At 22.3% G+C, this 15,312-nt stretch overlaps 1 protein-coding gene across 1 annotated transcript in view; it reads left to right on the top strand.

Annotated features, from left to right (window-relative positions):
• Window positions 1–15,312, top strand: part of LOC117181479 (myeloid zinc finger 1) — an 88,735-nt gene that overhangs the window by 13,248 nt on the left and 60,175 nt on the right. The gene's annotated exons all lie outside the window — the stretch shown is intronic.

Genomic DNA, 15,312 nt, shown 5'->3' with positions numbered 1-15,312 from the left:
CACAATTTAAACAATTTTTTTTTTAAGTGAAGAAAAATATCGACTTTTTATAAATTTTTGTTTATTTCATTGCTTTGGTTCCTTATAAAGTTGAGGCTTCAGATAAATTTGTTTCCTCATAGAAAAGTTTGACTCCTAGAAATAAACGTATAGCAATCTCGTGACCCCATGTGTCATCTTTAGTTGCTTGACGGTTTGTAAATTCGTCATCCATAGGCGTAAAAACAATAATTTCAAAATTATACCCGAATATAAATCTAATTACTTTTATCATTTATATTTAAACCGAAAATATGAATTCTAACTAAAATTATTATGAATCTTTAATTTAAAAAAAAAAACTTTTAAATCTGGTTTTATTATAAACTAAGTAGTTCATTTTTTAAATAAAAATGATTAATTTTCAACCAGGAATAATTATTTTCTGAAAAAGAAAACGAAATTTTCAATAAAGTACATGGATTTTCTAACAAATTGAAGAATCTTGTACTAAAGAAGATCAATTTTCAATTGAAAATTTTATTTTTTAACCGGAAATTGAATAGTTGCATTTTTTTCAAATAAAATTAATTTTCAACTGAGCAAAAAAAATTGTGAACCAACGAGATTAATTTTTCGTCCAAAAAATTAAATTAAAAAAATAGTTTTAAGTTTTAATTGTTGTACTTTTGACCAAAAAAGATTACTTTTTAACAGAACAGAAACCATTTTAACAGTTTATATCAATTTCCAACCAAACAGTAGAATTTTTAACCAATAGTTCATTTTTCAGCCAAAAAAAATGAATTTTCATAAAAAAATGTAATTTTCTATCAAATAGTTAATTCTTCATAAGATTATTTTAGATTAAAAATATATAATTAAATTTTCATACAAAAATATGAAATTTCGAAGAAAAAAAATTATTTTCAATCAAATAGTTTCATTTTCTATCAAATTGTTGAACCAAAAATAAATGCACTTTTAAAAAATTAGTTTGACCTTAAACCAAATAGTTCAATTGGAATCAAGAAAATTAATTTTCTGCTTAAAAAACCGATTTTTCAACGAATTTGATAAATTTTTCACTAATCTTAATTTTTTCCAATTTTACAAAACAAATTATTTAGAAAACAGTTCAATTTTGTATTATATTTTTTAATTTTAAGCAAAATTTGTGAATTTTCAAACCAAAAAGACAATTTTTTAATCAAATAGTTTAATTTCCAATTAGAAATTTAATTATTTATTTGAAAATATACCTGTTTTGTTAAAAAGTAATCTTCTTTTTTTTTTAATTCAACTTCTTGTTTGAAAGTTAAACTACTTTCTATAAATTTAATTTTTTTTGTAGAAGATCTTTTAGTTTGAACTCTTTTCTTGAAATTAATCTTTTTTGTTAAAAATTCATAATTTTATTTAACATTTCATTCCTGTGGTTGAAAAATGAAGTGTTTTGTTAAAAATTTCATTTTTTTTTTATTAAGGATTTTTTTAACTAAAAATTTATCTATTCCACATTGAAAAAAATGGTTAGTTGGGCAACTGTTTTGTTTGTAAGATATGGTACTGCTATTTTATTAGTTGGGACAACCATTTACTTAGTTGCTGGTTCTAACTGAATAGTCATGGCAACTAATGGAATTGTTGCACCCAATCATAAAGTAAAAGTATCAACTAATAAATAAGCAGTACTATATCTTACTTACTAAATAGTTGGCTCAACTAATCATTTTTTTCAGTGCACTTTTTGTTCGTACATAATTTTAAAAATTATAAATTGGTCTTTTTTAGATTGAGAATTCAAATTTTCTGCTAGAGATTATTCTTTTTTGTTTAAGGATTCAATTATTCTGTTGAAAATTAGTATTTTTTTCTTGAAAATGTAACAGTTTTGTAGAAAAAAAAAATTTATAATTGATTGAAAATTAACTTTTTTGTCGAAAATATGTTTTTTTTATGTAAATTCAACTACTTGGTTAAAAATTTGTATTTTTGGTTTGGTTCAACAAGTTGAAAATCCGTATTGTTCTATTAATATTCTTAACTGAAAATTTTAATTTACAGTTTTGGTTCAAATAGATCTTTTTTAATTGAAAATATAACTATTTAGTTTAGAATTTTAGGATACAACTATTTCTTGTCTAAAATTGGCCTTTAAGTAAAAAATTAATAATTTACAATAGAAAAGTCATCTTTTTGGGATGAAAATTCAACTAATTTCTTAAAATTTTGTTCTTTGGATTGAAAATTCATCTTTCATGGTCGAAAACCCATCTTTCTTGTTAGAAAATTATTTTTTTTTTTTATTTAACACTTTTGTTGAAAATAAATCTGCTTTGATGGATGATTCAACTATTTTATTGCAAATTTCTATTTTTGGTTGAAAAATCAACTACTTAGTTTGAAGTTCAACTACTTTTTCAAAAATTGCTGCAATTGATTAATTAATTTTCATTAATTTTAGTTTAAAATTGATCTGCTTTGTAGAAAATTCGCCTGTTTGGCTTGAAAATTCAGCAATTGAATAGAAAATTAAACTATCCAGTTACATTTTTATGGTTCAATTTAACAGGTTTAAGGTAAGTTTTGATTCAAAATAATTTGTTAAACTGACAATATTGAAATATTAATTTGGGGTTCAATAAAAAATCTCTTTTAGTTGAAAATTCAACTATTTGGTTTAAAATTCATCTTTCTTGATTTAAATTTCGTCTTTTTGGTTAAGGAATAAACAATTTTTTTTTAATTCATCTTTTGGTAGAAATTTCATTATTTATGGTAAAAAAAATCATCTTTCTGTGTTGAAAATGAACTTTTTTGTTAAAGATTTAATTTCTTGAATTGAAAATAATACTTGTGTTATAAAAATTTCATGTTTTCCGTGAGAAAATTAATTTTTTTTTTGTACGAAATTTGATTTTATGGTTAAAATTTCGTCTTTTTGGATTCAAAATAATTCATCTTTAATGATAGAAAAGTCATTTTTTCGGTTGAAAATTGATCTTTCTTATTTCAAAGTGAACCTTTTCTTACTTGAAAGTTTAATGTTTTGGTTCTTTATGCAACTGTTTTGTTACAAATTAATTTTGTTTTTAAAAATTTGTCTTTTTTGGTTTAAAAATTAATTTATTTTGTAGAAAATTCTATTTGGTTAAAAATTCAACTATTTTATAAAAATGAAATACATTTCTACTTGAAATCTTAGGAATTAAAAGTATTTTAGGGGAAACCACCCTACAGTGGATAATCAATTTCTAAGAGTAGAAAAAAAAATTAATTTCAATTTATTAGCACGTATAGTGTCTTAACTATCAATAAAATAAAATAAATCGTTTTATATACTTAAGTATTTTTTAATAACGATATTTAATGAAAAATCGCCCTATTTAAAATAAATAAATGCAGTATTTAAGTAATACGATTGAATAAATAATTAATAAATAATAAATTGGTAAACAAATTCTTTTTCAGAAATTATTAAATAAATAAGTAAATAAAAAAGAGAGGAATTTTAGAGTAAAGAAAAGTAAAGGGAAGTTTTGAAGACGATCGAGCTTGGTCATTGTACTCTATTTCTATTCTTAGCTTACAGTCACTTTGAAGTGCTCGCCACGACGCGCGTAAGTCGCTTGATTGCTTGAAGACTGTCTACTATCCGACCACTGCCAACATTATTGCACGCATTTACATCTTAGCGTATCTGATACTTTCAACGGAAAAAAATTCAACTCTGGAATACTTATCGAAACTCCAGCGATCCGTATATAAATATTCCTTAACATTGATCAAACTTCATTGTTATTCTCAAGCAATAAATCAATATTGATAACAATTACTTTGAGAATGTTGCTGTTTGTTGTTAGCCTTAGAGGGTGTGGTAAATTGAATATAAATAAATTTTTATTTTTCTACTCTCGAGGAAACTCTCTCTACTATTTATTTAAACAAAAATTAATTTGTTCTAAAATAGATCAATTTTTAAATAAAAAAGACAATTTTAAAATTAAAAAATAATATTTTTTTCAGTAAATAAAAAAATTTCATTCAAAATTTTTCCAAAACAAAAAACAGTGCTCTTTCAAAAAAACAGTTGATTTTTCAACAAAATACTTTGACTTTTTAAGGAAGAAGATTAATTTTATACCAAAAACAAGGAATTTTCAACAAAAAGTTAATTCTTTACCAAAAAGTTAAATTTTCATATAAAGAGTTTAATTTTTAACTAAGTAAGAGAATTTTTGACTAAAAATATAAATTTCGACAAAAGAATTGTTTTTTAATTTAAATTCCGAATCTTCAACCAAAAAATTCTTTAAAAAAAAACAGTTTTAGTTTAAATGAAGTACTTAAATTTCTGACAAAAAGAGTTAACTTTGCAATAAAGTAATTGAATTTTTTTTAATATAAATTTTCAAACAAATAGTAGAATTTTTTATCAGTAGTTAAATTTTCAGCCAAAGAGATAAATTTTCAATAAGAATAACATTTTTTAACTAAAAGACTTCAATATTCAACAACCAAGTACATGCATTTTCTACAAATAATTGAATCTTCAACTAGAAAATACCATTTTTCAAATAAAAATATAATTTTTTAATTTGAAATGAAATAGTTATTTTTTTAGTTAACAAAATTAAATTCTCAAAAAAATAAATACGAAATTTCAAGAAAATAGTTGGATTTTTAACTAAAAATATAAGTTTTCGACAAAAAATTAATTTTTAACCAAATAATTTAATTTTCGATAAAACAGTTCAATATTCAAACCGAAAATATAAATTTTCAACTAAAATTATAAAACTTCAATAAACAATTTTTTTAAAGTAGTTTTAAGTTAAACCAAGTAGTTGATTTTTTAACTAAAAAGAATGTATTTTAAACAAAACAAAAAAATATTTTATAACAAAAAGACGAATTTACAATAAAATACATGAATTTTCCACCAAATAATTAAATCTTCAACTATAAAAGACCAGTTTTCCAATAAAAATATAATTTGTTAATTGTAAATACAATAATTACATTTTTAGTTAACAAAATTAAACTCTCAACAAAATAAATACGAAATTTTAACAAAATAGTTGAATAATTTTCAATTAAAATTATAAAGCATATATATTTAAATATATTAATTTAAAATTATAAAACTTTAATAAATTTTTTTTTTAAGGAGTTTTATGTTAAATTAAGTTTTTGATTTTTTAACTAAAAAGGATGAATTTTCAACCAAGAATAATTATTTTATAACAGTAAGAGGAGTTTACAACAAAATACATGAATTTTCCACCAAATAGTTAAATCTTTAACCATAAAATACCAGTTTTTAAATAAAAATATAATTTTTTAATTTGAAATGCAATAGTTAAATTTTTAGCTAATAAAATTAAATTCTCAAAAAAATAAATACGCAATTTCAACAAAATAGTTGAATTTTCAACTAAAAATATCAGTTTTCGACAAAAAATTAATTTTTAACTAAATAATTTAATTTTCTATAAAACAGTTCAATATTCAAACCGAAAATATGAATTTGTAACTGAAATTGTAAAACTTCAATAAAAAAATTTTTTAAATAATTTTTATATTAAACTAAGCAGTTGAATTTTGAACTAAAAAGGATGAATTTTCAACCAAGAATAATTATTTTATAATAAAAAGATGAATTTACAACAAAATGCATGAATTTTCCACCAAATAATTAAATCTTCAACTAGAAAAGATCAATTTTCAATTAAAAATATAATTTTTCAACCCGAAATTGAAGTTGCATTTTTTGTTAATAATATTAATTCTCAACCAAGAAAAAAATACTTTTTAACCAAATAGATGAATTTTCAGCGAAAATGATAAATTTTCAACACCGAAAAATGATTATTCCACAAAAGACTTCAATATTCATTCCAAATACGATTTCTTAACCAACAATATTAAACTTCTAAAAATGGAATAGTTAAATTTTTAACCAAAAGGATGAATTTTCCACCAAGAAGGTTAATGTTCTACCAAGAAAAATGGATTTTCAATAAAAAAGTTAATTCTCTATCAAATAATTAATTTTTCATAAAAATTTTAAACAATTAGATGAATTTCAACCTGAAAATATCAATTTTAAACTAAAATGATAAATTTTCATCCAAAAACGAATACATTATTTAAAAAGTAGTTCAATTTAAACCAAGAAGAAGAATTTTTCTATTAAATTTAAAAAAATGTGCTAATAAGCAGTTTAAAAAAAAAACTAAATTTGAATTTAAAAAAACATTTACAACTAAATAGTTAAATTTTCAACCAAAAAGATAAACTTTCAAAAAAGAGGATTAATTTTCTACCAGAAAAGGTTCATTTTTAACAAATTACATAAAATTTTAAGCAGAAGGTTGAATTCTACACCCAGAAGATTTGTTTTTTACAAAAAGGACAACTTTTTTAATAAGAATTTGGCAACTTAATTTTTTCTCATCATTGTGCAAAATAAAATTTATTTATTATTAAAAAACATTTAAAGAATTAAAAAACAAAGAAAATTATCTGTCTTTTGAAATCATTTTTCACAAATGATTAAAAAAATGTCTAAAAATATGAATAATTATTAAAGATATAAAATAAAACTTACTTTCGAGAAGTGCAATAACCGCGTCTTTCAGATTCGTGAATGAGATATCGTATCGTGAATTAGGAACGTTTTTAATTATTTTTGTTCGAACAATTTGGATGCCTGCCATCAGCGAACCATTAAGAACCATTAAGAACCATTTTGGATTTACTTTGTAACATTTTCTATTTTAATTTTACAGGGATCAGTATTTCCTCTATTTTTCCCCTTTTATGAAAAATTTCTATTTTTCCCGTATATTCGAAAAACTTCCTCTTCTTTCCTTTTCCTCTTTAGATTAGATTATTATCTAAAGAGAATAGAATATTTAAATCACGCTGCAAATTTAATAAATTTTTTATGCAAATTAAAATTAAAATTTCACATTTCAAACTTGAGACTTTTGCGTCTTAAATTTTATTTAAAAATCTAACCAATAAAAAAGTTACAAATATTTATTTGAGCGATTTCAAGTTTAAACTATTTAGGATTTAAATTAAATTATGAAGCAATAATAATTTTTCGTACCAAAAATTATTACGATTTAACGATTAATAATAGTATTTTTAAATAAAAAATATTTTTGATTATGAGATTGGTTTTAAACATATAAAAATAATTTATTTAACCAATTTTAATTTTTGTTCAACTTTTTTATATTGCCGTGAATGAATTTGCATTGACCTAACGAGGAAGGGGTCAGAGTTATATATCTTTTAATCTTATAAATTCTCTACTGAGAATCCATTTAATGACTGTTAATTTGCCAAATATTATTTGCCAGTGGCGACCCGTTTATAAAAAATGGGATTTTTTCGAAATTTTCTTATGAATGTTCATTTATTAAATTAAATTTTCATTTAATTTGCAAAGATTGAATTTTTGACTGTTGAAAACTGTTCTGTTATAAAATACTTAAATTTTCTTCAATATTCAAAAGAAAATTAAATTCTCAACTGCTTCAAACAACAACAGATTAAAATTAACAGATTAAAATTCAATTGTTGAAAATTGAAGAAAATTGATATTTGAACATTCAAATATTGAAAATTGAATTGTTAACTGATCAAAATTAAAGAAAATTGAATTTTTAACATTTAAAAATTCAATTTTCAACGGTTAAAAACGCAATTATTTAAAATTGAAGAAAGTGCAATTTATTATTTTGTTTAATTATTAATGGTTAAAAATTCCATTTTTTATTATTGAACAAAACCCAAATTTCAATTGTTGAAAATAAAATTTTCAACTACTGAAAATAGAAGAAAAGTGAATTTGCAATTTTAAAAAATTAAGGATAATTGATCATTGATTTTTCAACATAGAAAGATCTAATATTGTTGGAATTGAAGAAAATTGACCACTGAATTATCACAAATGGAAAATTCAACTCTTAAAAATTGAAGTGGATTAAAAATTGAATTATTAACTGCCGAAAATTGAAAGAAATTCAACAGATTAAAATTTAATTGTTAACAATTTTTTTTAATTGACTATTCAACTGTTGAAAATGAGAGAAAATTGAATTTTAAGCTAATGAAAATTGAATTGAACAAATTCGAAGAAAGCTGAAATTTCAATTGTTTATAAATGAAAGGAAATTTATCATTGTTTGTTGAACATATGAAAATTGAAGAAAATTGAAATTTGAATATTCAAAAATGGAAAATTGAATTATGAACTGCTGAAAATGGAATAAAACTGAATTTTCAACGCTTAAGAATGCAATTGTTTAAAATTTAAGAAAGTTTAATTTATTATTTTATGTAATTTTCAATAGTTAAAAATTCCAATTTTTAATATTGAAGAAAAACTAAAACTCAATTTTTGAAAATTAATTTTTCAACTGCTGAATATAGAAGAAAACTGAAAACTTTATTTGCAATTTTAGAAAATTAAGGATAATTAATCGTTGGGTTTTCAATATACAAAGATTTAATATTGTTGGAATTGAAGAAAATTGACCATTGAATGATCAAATGCAGAAAATTTAAAAGGATTAAAAATTGAATTATTAACTGCAGATAGTTGGAAGAAATTCAACATGAAATTGTAGGAAAGTAAAGAAAGCTGAAATTTCAATTGTTTAAAGTTAAAGAAAATTAATAATCGTTTTTTCAACATGTGAAAATTGAAGAAAATTGAAATTTGATATTCAAATATGGAAAATTCAATTACTAACTGCTGAAAATTTAAAAAAAATTAATTTTCAACGGTTAAAAATGCAATTCTTTCAAATTGAAGAAAGTTTAATTTATTATTTTATTTAATTTTTAATAATTAGAAATTCAATTATTTGAAACTGAAAAAATTTGATAATTGAATAATCAAAAGTGGAAAATTCAACTTTGAAAGGGAATGGAAGTAAATTGAACATTCAGTTTTCAAGACTTGCATTTTTTTCAATTTTCAACTGTTGAATTCAACATGAGAATGTAATACATAAACATTTCAATTCATAATTGATAAATAAATTCTTTAATACTGGATGTAATTTAAAAAAATCATTCTTATAAGAATATTTTTTCTTCTTTTCTACATGTAAAAATTAACATTAAATCTTTCCCCAATTTTTTCCTTTTTCTTACAAAAAATTACCCCATTTCACCTTTTTTGAGCTTATTTTGTACATTGAATAAAAAATTTTTTAATTATAAATTAAAAAGGCATTTATTAAATAAAAGCATTAACATTGTATGAATAATAATTGAAGAAATAATTCTCGTATGTTAACCCTCCGAGTCCGTATTTACCAAAATAGACAGCTTTGGAAATTACAAGTGTCTTGCTCCGTGGTGCAGTGACTTGAGAAGATTTTGTCGCGGAGTTCTTTTTTCGCGCACAAAGACCCTTCTACGAAAATAACTTTGCACGCGCACGCATACATCCAATTTAACGTACCGCATCACTTCGGGCGTTCCATGTGAAACATGCATTTCACTTTTACACTCGAAAAAAAAATTTTCTTCAACCAAATAAAATTTCTTGGATATAAATGAAAATTTGGTCGAAGTAAACAAATATTTTGTTGAAATAACCAAAATATTTGATTGAGTCAACAAAATTTTTTGTTGAATCTACTAAATACTCCATCTACGAAAATATTTGTTTCAAATAACCAACAAATTTAGTTCGGTGAACTAAACCTTCTCTTTACGCAACATAACCATATTCTATGGTTGAACCAACCAAAAGTTTGGATAAAATTTTAATTTCTCATTTTAAATCATCCATGTCTTACATACAAAAACAATACTATTTTTGGAATTTGATTTTTAAATATAGAAGCGTTTTAACAATTTAAAAAAAAATTAATTTTCAAAATCAAAAAGATGGGTCTTCTGTAAAAGAGTTAAATATTCAACCAAAAAAGATTATTTAGTCAAATAAGAAAAAAAATGTTAAAAAATTAATTTTTGAACAAAGTAGTTGAATTTTCTACTAAATTGCTGAATTTTAAAATCAACAAGACAGTTATTTTGTTATAAATCATTTTTTTAACTTAAAATTTTACTATTCCAGGAGAAAATTTAAATACTTTGCTGATAATACTTTTTTTGTATAAAAAATCAGACTGTTTGGTTGAATTGATATTTTTTATTTAAAACTGAAACTATTTGATAATTTGTGTGCTAAAATTCACCTATTCCAATTGAGGATTCATAATTTTAGTTGAAAATTCAGCAGTTTGGTTGAAAATTAATTTCTCCAACTGAAAATTTAACTGTCACACTTTTGGTTACAAATTTATTTTTTATAGTTCAAAATTCAACAAATTGGCTGGTAATTTGTCTTTTTTAATTGAAAATGAACTTTCTTGTTAAAAATTCTTTTTTTTCTGTTAAAATTTCAAGTATTCCAGTTAAATATTTATTATTTCAGTTAAAAAATCGTATTCAGGTTGGAAATAAAATTACTTGGTTGAAAGTTAAACTATTCTGTTCAAAATTAATTTTTTTGGTTGAACATTCATCATTTTAATAAAAAATTCATCTTTTTGCTTGAAAAATAGGTATTTAATTAAAGAAACTTGTTTCCCTTTAGATGAAAGAGAATTTTTTGGCGAAAATTTAACTGTTTTGATGAAAAATTGTTTCTTTTTTGGTTGAAAATGATTATTTTTCCTTTTTTGTCAAAATTAATTTAGTTGTTGTTAAAAATTCAACTGTTTCTGTTGAAGATTCATTCTTTCAGTTTAAAAAACTCATTTGTTTGGTTTAAAATTCAATTACTGTAACTACTCTATTTTCTGTTTGAAAAATCTTTTTTTTTAGTTCAAAATTAATCCTATTGTTTAAACATTCATATTTTTAGTTGAAAATTCAAGTATTCCTGTTAAGTGTTTATGATTTGAGTTAAAAATTCATCATTTAGTTTAAAATTTAACTTTTTCAGTTAAAGATGCATTATTTTATTTTTTTAAATTAATTTATTTGAAATTGCCCGCCAAAACGCCATCCTAGTAATTGGATTGAGTAATTATTTTTCGGATGAAAACTAATCAAATTGGAGAAAATTAAATTGTTTGGTTGTTAAAATTGAAGAAATTGACAAATAATTTTCTTAAGTAGAAAATTGAAAAAAATTAATAAATGAATTCATAACAGCTTAAAATCCAATTTTCTTCCTTTAAATGTTGAAATCTGAAGAACATTGCGTATTGTTCTTTCAATAGAAGAAAATTCATTTGTTGAAATGGAAAGAAAATTGAATATTCAACTGTTGAAAATGAAAGAAATTTGAATATTCAACTGTTGGAAATCGATGAAAGTTTATAATTGAATTATCAACAGTAGAATATTCAATTGTTGAAAATTTAAGATAATCAAAAATTTAATTATTAACTGCAGAAAATTGAATTTTGAATTTTCAACTGTTGAAAATTCAATTCTGTTCAATTTTCAACTTTTGAAGCTTCAACTGTTTAAAATTGAAGAAAGCTTCAAATTCAATTGTTGAAAATTAAAGAAAAATTATACTTGTTCTTTGAGCAGATGCAAATTCAATTGATAAAAATTGACGAAAATTGAATATAAAACTATTGAAAAGGGAAGCAAGTTGAATATTCAACTGTTGAAAGGGGAAGAGAATTAAATATTGAAATGTTGAAAATTAAAGAAAGTTGATAATTGAATTATCAGCAGTAGGGAATTCAATTGTTGAAAATTAAAGATGATTCAAAATTGAATTATTACCTGCAAAAAATTTACGAAATTTGATATAAATTGAATTTTCAACTCTTAAAAATTCAATTCTCTTCCATTTTCAATTGTTGAAGATTCAATTGTTTAAAATTGAAGAAAGCTTCAAATTCAATTGTTGAAAATTAAAGAAAAATTATACTTGTTATTTGAGCAGATGCAAGTGTAATGGTTGAAAATGGACGAAAATTGAATATTCCACTGTTGAAAAGGCAAGAAAGTTGAATATTCAACTGTTGAAAGGGGAAGAAAATTTAATAGTCAACTGTTAAAAATTAAATATTCAACTGTTGAAAATGAAAGAAAGTTGATATTTGAATTATCAGCAGTAGGAACTTCAACTGTTGAAAATTTAAGATGATTGAAAATTGAATTATTGCCTTCAAAGAATTGACGAAAATTAATAAAAATGGAATTTTCAACTCTTAAAAATTCTATTCTCTTCAATTTTAAACTTTTGAAGATTCAATTGTTTAAAATTGAGGAAAGTTTAAGATTCAATTGTTGAAAAGTTAACAAAAATTATACTTCTTCTTTGAGCAGATACAAATTCAATTATTGAATATTGAAGGAAATTAAATATGTAACTGTTGAAATATTAATATTTTACTTTTAGTTGAACGGGAAAGTAAAAAAAAACTGACCGGGAAAAATCGGCAAATGACCGGGAATTTGAAATCGCCCGCCTAATCTTCACCCTGGTAATTGTATTGAGTAATTATTTTTCGGATCAAAATTGTTGAAATTGGAGGCAATTGCATTTTTTTCTGTTGAAAATTAAATAAAATTGACAACTGAATTAACACTAGTAGAAAATTCAACAGTTAAATATTGAAGAAAATTATTAAATGAATTTTTTACAGTTGAAAATTCAATTTTTTCCATTTTTAACAGTTGAGGATTCAATTGTTGAAAACTTAAGATGATTAGAAATTGAATTATTAAATGCTGAAAATTGACGAAAATTGATAATTGAATCTTCAACTCTTGATAATGCAATTGTTTAAATTTGATGAAAACTTTAATTTCAATTATTGAAAAATTAGGGAAAATTATAATCGTTGAAAATTCATCATTTGGATTAAAATTAAACTACTATTGAATACTATAGAAGAAAATTATTAAATTAATTTTTGCTGTTGAAAATACAATTTTCTTCCATTTTCAACAGTTGAGGATTCAATTTTTGAAAACTGAAGAAAATGGATAATTGTTCTTTCAACAGAAGAAAATTGAATTGTTAAAATGGACCAACATTGTATATTCAAATGCTGAAAATGGAAGAAAGTTTATAATTGAATTGTCAGCAGTAGAGTAATTCAATTATTCAAAATTTAAGATAATTAGAAATTGAGTTATTAACTGCAGAAAGTTGACGAACATTGATAATTGAATTTTCAACTCTTGAAAATTCAATTCTCTGTAATTTTTAACTGTTAATGATTCAATTGTTTAAATTTGAAGAGAGCTCTGGTAATCGGATTGAGTAATTATTTCTCGGATGAAAACTGTTGAAATTTGAGGAAATTGAATTTCTAACTGTTGAAAATCGAATAAAATTGGCAATTGAATTATCACCAGTAGAAAATTCAACAGTAAAAATGGAAGAAAATGATGAAATGAATTTTTTACAGTTGAAAATTTAATTTTCTTCTATTTTCAACAATTAAGGATTCAATTGTTGAAAACTGAAAAAAATGGATCATTGTTCTTCCGGACGAAGAAAGTAGAATTGTTAAAATGGACGAAAATTGAATATTCAAGTATTGAAAATGGAACAAAATTGAATATTCAACTGCGGAAAATGGAAGAAAGTTTGTAATTGAATTGTCAACAGTAGAGTAATTCAATTGTTGAAAATTTAAGATCATTAGAAATTGAGTTATTAACTGCCGAAAATTGACGAAAATTAAGAATTGAATTTTCAACTCTTAAAAATCAATTCTCTTTAATTTTCAACTGTTAAAGATTCAATTGTTTAAATTTGAAGAAAGCTTAAATTTCAAATATTGAAAGTTTAAGAAAAATTATAATTATTGAAAAGTCATCATTTGGATTAAAATTTAACTACTATTGAATACTATTAAAAAAAATTTTAAATTGAATTATCACCAGTAGAAAATTCAACAGTAAAAATGGAAGAAAATGATGAAATGAATTTTTTACAGTTGAAAATTTAATTTTCTTCTATTTTCAACAATTAAGGATTCAATTGTTGAAAACTGAAAAAAAAAGGATAATTGTTCTTTCGAAAGAAGAAAATTAAATTGTTAAAATGGACGAAAATTGAATATTCAAGTATTGAAAATGGAACAAAATTGAATATTCAACTGCGGAAAATGGAAGAAATATTATAATTGAATTGTCAAAAGTAGAGTAATTCAATTGTTGAAAATTTAAGATAATTAGAAATTGAATAATTAACTTAAGGAAATTGACGAAAATTAAGAATTTAATTTTCAACTCTTAAAAATCAATTCTCTTTCATTTTCAAGTGTTAGATATTCAATTGTTTAAATTTGAAGAAAGCTTAAATTTCAGTTATTGAAAATATAAGAAAAATTATAATTGTTGAAAATTCATCATTTTGATTAAAATTTAACTACTATTCTGTATAGTTGAATATTAAGTAATTTTATTTGAAAATTTATTTATTTAACAATCACCACCCGGGTAATTGGATTGAGTAATTATTTCTCGGATGAAAACTGTTGAAATTTGAGAAAATTTAATTTCTTACTGTTGAAAATCGAATAAAATTGACAATTGAATTATCACCAGTAGAAAATTCAACAATGAAAATGGAAGAAAATTATTAAATGAATTTTTTAAAATTGAATATTTAATTTTCTTCTATTTTCAAGAGTTAAGGATTCAATTGTTGAAAACTGAAGAAAATGTATAATTGTTCTTTTGACGTAAAAAAATTGAATTGTTAAAATGAACGAAAATTGAATATTCAACTCTTAAAAATCAATTCTCTTTAATTTTCAACTGTTGAATATTCAATTGCCTAAATTTGAAGAAAGCTTAAATTTCAATTATTGAACATTTAAGAAAAATTATAGTAGTTGAAAATTTATCATTTGGATTAAAATGAAACTGCTATTGAATACTTTTGAAGAAAATTGACAATTGAATTATCACCAGTAGAAAATTCAACAGTTAAAAATTGAAGAAAATTATTAAATGAATTTTTTACTGTTGAAAATACAATTTTCTTCGATTTTCAACAGTTGAGGATTCAATTTTTGAAAACTAAAGAAAATGGATAATTTTTGTTTCAACAGAAGAAAATTGAATTGTTAAATTGGACCAAAATTGTATGTTCAACTGCTAAGAATTGAAGAAAGTTTATAATTGAATTGTCAAAAGTAGAGTAATTCAATTGTTGAAAATTTAAGATAATTAGAAATTGAATAATTAACTGAAGAGAATTGACGAAAATTAAGAATTGAACTTTCAACTCTTAAAAATCAATTCTCTTTAATTTTCAACTGTTAAATATTCAATTGCTTAAATTTGAAGAAAGATTAA

This window comes from Belonocnema kinseyi, chromosome 10 (assembly GCF_010883055.1).
Source record: "Belonocnema kinseyi isolate 2016_QV_RU_SX_M_011 chromosome 10, B_treatae_v1, whole genome shotgun sequence".
Classification (NCBI taxonomy): domain Eukaryota; kingdom Metazoa; phylum Arthropoda; class Insecta; order Hymenoptera; family Cynipidae; genus Belonocnema; species Belonocnema kinseyi.
The sequence above is the reverse complement of the archived record's forward strand: the minus strand, read 5'-3'. Positions and strand labels throughout refer to the sequence as shown.